Below are 6,097 nucleotides of genomic sequence, written 5' to 3'. Positions count from 1 at the left end.
GCACAGCAAGTGGGTACTGTCCAAAGAAGGAGTCAGTTTCTGTCTGTACAGGGAGTGGGTTACTGTCTGTACAGGGGGTGAGTTACTGTCCAGACGGCAAGTGGGTTACTGTCGATACAGGGAGTTGGTTACTGTCTGTACAGGGAGAGGGTTACTGTCTGTACAGGGAGTGGGTTACTGTCCATACAGGGAGTTGGTTACTGTCTGTACAGGGAGAGGGTTACTGTCTGTACAGGGAGTGGGTTACTGTCCATACAGGGAGTTGGTTACTGTCTGTACAGGGAGTTGGTTACTGTCTGTACAGGGAGTGGGTTACTGTCCATACAGGGAGTTGGTTACTGCCTGTACTAGGAGTGTGTTACTGGCTGTACAGGGAGTGAGTTAATGTCTGTACAGGGAGTTGGTTACTGACTGTACAGGGAGTGAGTTACTGTCCATGCAAGGAGTGGATTACTGTCTGTACAGGGAGATAGTTACTGTCTGCACAGGGAATGGGTTATTGTCTGTACAGGGAGTGGATTACTGTCTGTACAGGGAATGGGTTACTGTCCATACAGGGAGTTGGTAACTGTCTGTACAGGGAGTGGGTTACTGTCTGTACAGGGAGTGGGTTACTGTCGATACAGGGAGTTGGTTACTGTCTGTACAGGGAGTTGGTTACTGCCTGTACTAGGAGTGTGTCACTGTCTGTACAGGGAGTGAGTTACTGTCCATACAGGGAGTTGGTTACTGTCTCTACAGGGAGTGAGTTACTGTCCATGCAAGGAGTGGATTACTGTCTGTACAGGGAGATAGTTACTGTCTGAACAGGGAATGGGTTATTGTCTGTACAGGGAGTGGATTATTGTCTGTACAGGGAGTGGGTTACTGTCTTTACAGGGAAGCATTACTGTCCGTACAGGGAGTGGGTTACAGTTCATACAGGGAGTGAGGTACAGTCTGCACAGGGAGTGACTGACTGTTTATATAGGGAGTTGGTTACTGTCTATACAGGGAGTGGGTTACTGTATATACAGGGCATGAGTGATTGTTTATACAGGGAGTGGGTTACTGTCTGTACAGGGAGTGGGTTACTGTCTATACAGGGAAGCGTTACTGTGTGTACAAGGAGTGGGTTACAGTTCATACAGGGAGTGAGGTACAGTCTGCACAGGGAATGAGTGACTGTTTATATAGGGAGTTGGTTACTGTCTGTACAGGGAGTGGGTTACTGTCTGTACAGGGTGTGAGTGACTGTTTATATAGGGAGTTGGGTACTGTCTGTACAGGGAGTGGGTTACTGTCCATACAGGGAGTTGATTACTGTCTGTACTAGGAGTGTGTTACTGTCTGTACAGGGAGTGAGTTACTGTCCATACAGGGAGTTGGTTACTGTCTGCACAGGGAGTGAGTTACTGTCCATGCAAGGAGTGGATTACTGTCTGTACAGGGAGTGGGTTACTGTCTTTTAAGGGAAGCGTTACTGTCCGTACAGGGAGTGGGTTACAGTTCATACAGGGAGTGAGGTACAGTCTGCACAGGGAATGAGTGACTGTTTATATACGGAGTTGGGTACTGTCTGTACAGGGAGTTGGTTACTGTCTGTACAGGGTGTGAGTGACTGTTTATACAAGGATTGGGTTACTGTCCATACAGGGAGTGTGGTACAGTCTCTACAGGGTGTGAGTGACTGTTTATATAGGGAGTGGGTTACTGTCTGCACAGGGAGTGGGTTACTGTCTATACAGGGAAGCGTTACTGTGTGTACAGGGAGTGGGTTACAGTTCATACAGGGAGTGAGGTACAGTCTGCACAGGGGGTGAGTGACTGTTTATATAGGGAGTTGGTTACTGTCTTTACAGGGAATTGGCTACTGTCTATACAGCGTGTGAGTGACTGTTTATATAAGGAGTGGGTTACTGTCTGTACAGGGCGTGAGTGACTGTTTATACAGGGAATGGGTTACTGTCCGTACAGGGAGTGGTTTACTGTCTGTACAGGGAGTGGGTTATTGTCTGTACAGGGTGTGAGTGACTGTTTATACAGGGAATGGGTTACCGCCAAAAAAGGAGGTGGGTTACTTTCTGCACAGGACGTGACATACTGTCCGTACGGGGAGTGGATTACTGCCTGTCTAGGGAGTGACTGACTGTTCATCCAGGGAAGGGTTACTGTCTGTACAGGGTGTGAGTTAATATTTGTACAGGGGCTGATTTACCGTCTGTATAGGGAGCGTGTTACTGTCTGTACAGGGAGTGACTTAGTGTTCATACAGGGAGGTTTACTGTCTGTGAAGGGAGTGTCTTACTGTCCATACAGGGAGTGTGTTATTGTCTGTACAGGGAGTGAGTTACTGTCCGTAAAGGGAGGAAGTTACTGTCTGTCTAGGGAGTGACTTACTGTTTGTTCAGGGAAGGGTTACTGTCTGTACAGGGAGTGAGTTAATGTGTGCATAGGGAGTGGGCTTTTGCCTGTACAGAGAGTGGGTTAATCTCCGTACAGAGAATGGGTCACTGTCCATACAGGGAGTCAGTTACATGTCTGTACAGGGAGTTCCTATCTGCACAAGGTGTGGGTTACTGTCTATACAGGGCGTGAATGACTGTTTATTCAGGGAGTGGGTTACTGTCTGTACAGGGAGTGGGTTACTGTCTATACAGGGAGGTGTTACTGTGTGTACAGGGAGTGGGTTACAGTTCATACAGGGAGTGAGGTACAGTCTGCACAGGGAATGAGTGACTGTTTATATAGGGAGTTGGGTACTGTCTGTACAGGGAGTGGGTTACTGTCTGTACAGGGAGTGGGTTGCTGTCTGTACAGGATGTGAGTGACTGTTTATACAAGGAGTGGGTTATTGTTCATACAGGGAGTGCGGTACAGTCTGTACAGGGTGTGAGTGACTGTTTATATAGGGAGTGGGTTACTGTCTGTACAGGATGTGAGTGACTGTTTATACAGGGAGTGGGTTACTGTCCATACAGGGAGTGCGGTACAATCTGTACAAGTAGTGAGTGACTGTTTATATAGGGAGTTGGTTACTGTCTGTACAGGGCGTGAGTGACTGTTTATACAGGGAGTCGGTTACTGTCCGTACAGGGAGTGGATTACTGTCTGTACAGGGAGTGGGTTATTGTCTGTACAGGGTGTGAGTGACTGTTTATACAGGGAACGGGTTACTGCCAAAAAAGGAAGTGGGTTACTTTCTGCACAGGACGTGACATACTGTCCGTACGGGGAGTGGGTTACTGTCTGTCTAGGGAGTGACTGACTGTTCATTCAGGGAAGGGTTACTGTCTGTACAGGGTGTGAGTTAATATTTGTACAGGAGCTGATTTACCGTCTGTATAGGGAGCGTGTTACTGTCTGTACAGGGAGTGACCTAGTGTTCATACAGGGAGGTTTACTGTCTGTGAAGGGAGTGTCTTACTGTCCATACAGGGAGTGTGTTATTGTCTGTACAGGGAGTGAGTTACTGTCCGTAAAGGGAGGAAGTTACTGTCTGTCTAGGGAGTGACTTACTGTTTGTTCAGGGAAGGGTTACTGTCTGTACAGGGAGTGAGTTAATATGTGCACAGGGAGTGGGCTTTTGCCTGTACAGGGAGTGGGTTAATCTCCGTACAGAGAATGGGTCACTGTCCATACAGGGAGTCAGTTACATGTCTGTACAGGGAGTTCCTATCTGCACAAGGTGTGGGTTACTGTCCGTACAGGGAGTTGGTTACTGTCCATACAAGGAGTGGATTGCTGTCTGCACAGGGAGTGGGTTATTGTCTGTACAGAGAGTGAGTTACTGTCTGTACAGGGAGTTGGCTACTGTCTATACAGGGAGGCGTTACTGTGTGTACAGGGAGTGGGTTCCAGTCAATACAGGGAGTGTGGTACAGTTTGCACAGGGAGTGAGTGACTGTTTATATAGGGAGTGGGTTACTGTCTGTCTAGGGAGTGACTGACTGTTCATTCAGGGAAGGGTTACTGTCTGTACAGGGAGTGAGTTAATGTCTGTACAGGGGCTGATTTACCGTCTGTATAGGGACCGTGTTACTGTCTGTACAGGGAGTGACTTAGTGTTCGTACAGGGAGGTTTACTGTCTGTAAAGGGAGTGTCTTACTGTCCATACAGGGAGTGTGTTAATGTCTGTACAGGGAGTGAGTTACTGTCCGTAAAGGGAGGGAGTTACTGTCTGTCCAGGGAGTGACTTACTGTTTGTTCAGGGAAGGGTAACTGTCTGTACAGGGAGTGAGTTGGTGTGTGCATGGGGAGTGGGCTTTTGCCTGGACAGGGAGTGAGGTACTCTCCATACAGTGAATGAGTTACTGTCCGTGCAGGAAGTCAGTTACTGTCTGTACAGGGAGTGAGTTCCTATCTGTACAAGGAGTGGGTTACTGTCCGTACAGGGAGTCGGTTACTGTCTGTACAGGTAGTGAGTTACTGTCTGTCCGATCAGGGAGTGGGGTACTGTCTGTAGAGGGAGTGAGTTACAATCTATACAGGGAGTGAGGTATTGTCTGTACAAAGAGTGGGTTTCTTTCTGTACAGGGAGTAGGGTGCAGTCCATACAGGGAGTGGGTTACTATCCGAAAAGGGAGTGGGTTATTGTCCCTCCATGGAGTGAGTTAATGTCTGTACTGGGAGTGACTTACTGTTCGTATAGGGAGTGGTTTACTGTCCATAAAGGGAGTGAGTTACTGTATATACAGGGAGTGAATTACTGTCTGTACAGGGAGTGGGTTACTGTCCACACAGGGAGTGGGTTACTGTCTGTATAGGGAGTGTGTTACTGTCCATTCATGAAGGGGGTATTGTCTGCAGAGGGAGTGAGTTACTGTCTATACAGGGAGTAAGTTATTGTCTGTACAGGGAATCGGTTACTGTCTGTACAGGGAGTGGGTTATTGTCCATACAGGGAGTGACCTACTGTTCATACAGGGAGTGGTTTACTGTCTGTAGAGGGAGCGTGTTAGTTTCCATACAGAGAGTGGGTTACTGTCTGTACAGTAACTCACTCCCTCTGCAGACAATACCCCACTTCCTAAACGGACAGTAACACACTCCCTACACACTCCCCTCTTCCTGTACAGACAGTAACTCACTCCCTGTACAAAGAGTGTGTTACTGTTTGTACAGGGAGTGATTTTCTGTTCCTACAGGGAGTGGGTTACTGTCCGTACAGGGAATGACTTACTGTTTATATAGGGAATGGATTAATGTGTAAAGGGCATGGGTTACTTTCTGCACAGGGCATGAGTTACTGTCCAGATGGGGAGTGGGTTACTGTCTGTTTAGGGGGTGACTTAGTGTTCATTCAGGGAAGGGTTACTATCTGTACAGGGAGCGTGTTACTGTCTGTACAGGGAGTGACTTAGTGTTCGTATACGGAGGGTTACTGTCTGTAAACGGAGTGTCTTACTATCTGTACAGGGAATGTGTTACTGTCCGTACAGTGTGTGGATTACTGTCTGTACAGGGAGTGGTTTACTGTCTGTACAGAGAGTCAGTTACTGTCCGTACAGGGCGCGGGTTACTGTCTGTACAGGGAATCAGTTACTGTCCGTACAGAGAGTGGGTTACTGTCTATACAGCGAGTGAGTTACTGTCAATACAGGGATTGGGTTACTGACTGTACAAGGAGTAATTACTGTCTGTACGAGGAGTGAGTTACTGCCCATACAGGGAATGAGTTACTATCTGTACGGGGAGAGGGGTACTGTCCATACAGGGAGTGAGTTACTGTCCATGCATGGAGTAGGTTACTGTCTATACAAGGAGTGGATTACTGTCTGCACAGGGAGTGAGTTACTATGTGTATGGGGAGTGCGGTACTGTCCGTACAGGGAGTGGGTTACTGTATATACAGGGAGTGAGTTATTGTCCATACAGTGAGTGAATTATTATCTGTACAAAGAGTGGATTACTCTCTGTTAAGGGAGTGGGCAACTCTCTGTACAGGGAGTGGGTGGGTTACTGTCTGCAAAGGGAGTGTGTCACTGTCCATAGAGGGTGGGGTTACTGTCTATACAGGGAGTGAGTTACTGTCTGACCAGCGGGATGGTCAATGTCTGTACAGGGAGTGGTTTACTGTCTGCACAAGCAATGAGTTAATGTCTGCACACGTAGTGT

The sequence above is a fragment of the Chiloscyllium plagiosum genome, chromosome 16, assembly GCF_004010195.1.
Source record: "Chiloscyllium plagiosum isolate BGI_BamShark_2017 chromosome 16, ASM401019v2, whole genome shotgun sequence".
NCBI classification, from domain to species: domain Eukaryota; kingdom Metazoa; phylum Chordata; class Chondrichthyes; order Orectolobiformes; family Hemiscylliidae; genus Chiloscyllium; species Chiloscyllium plagiosum.
Note: the sequence above shows the minus strand (reverse complement) of the source record.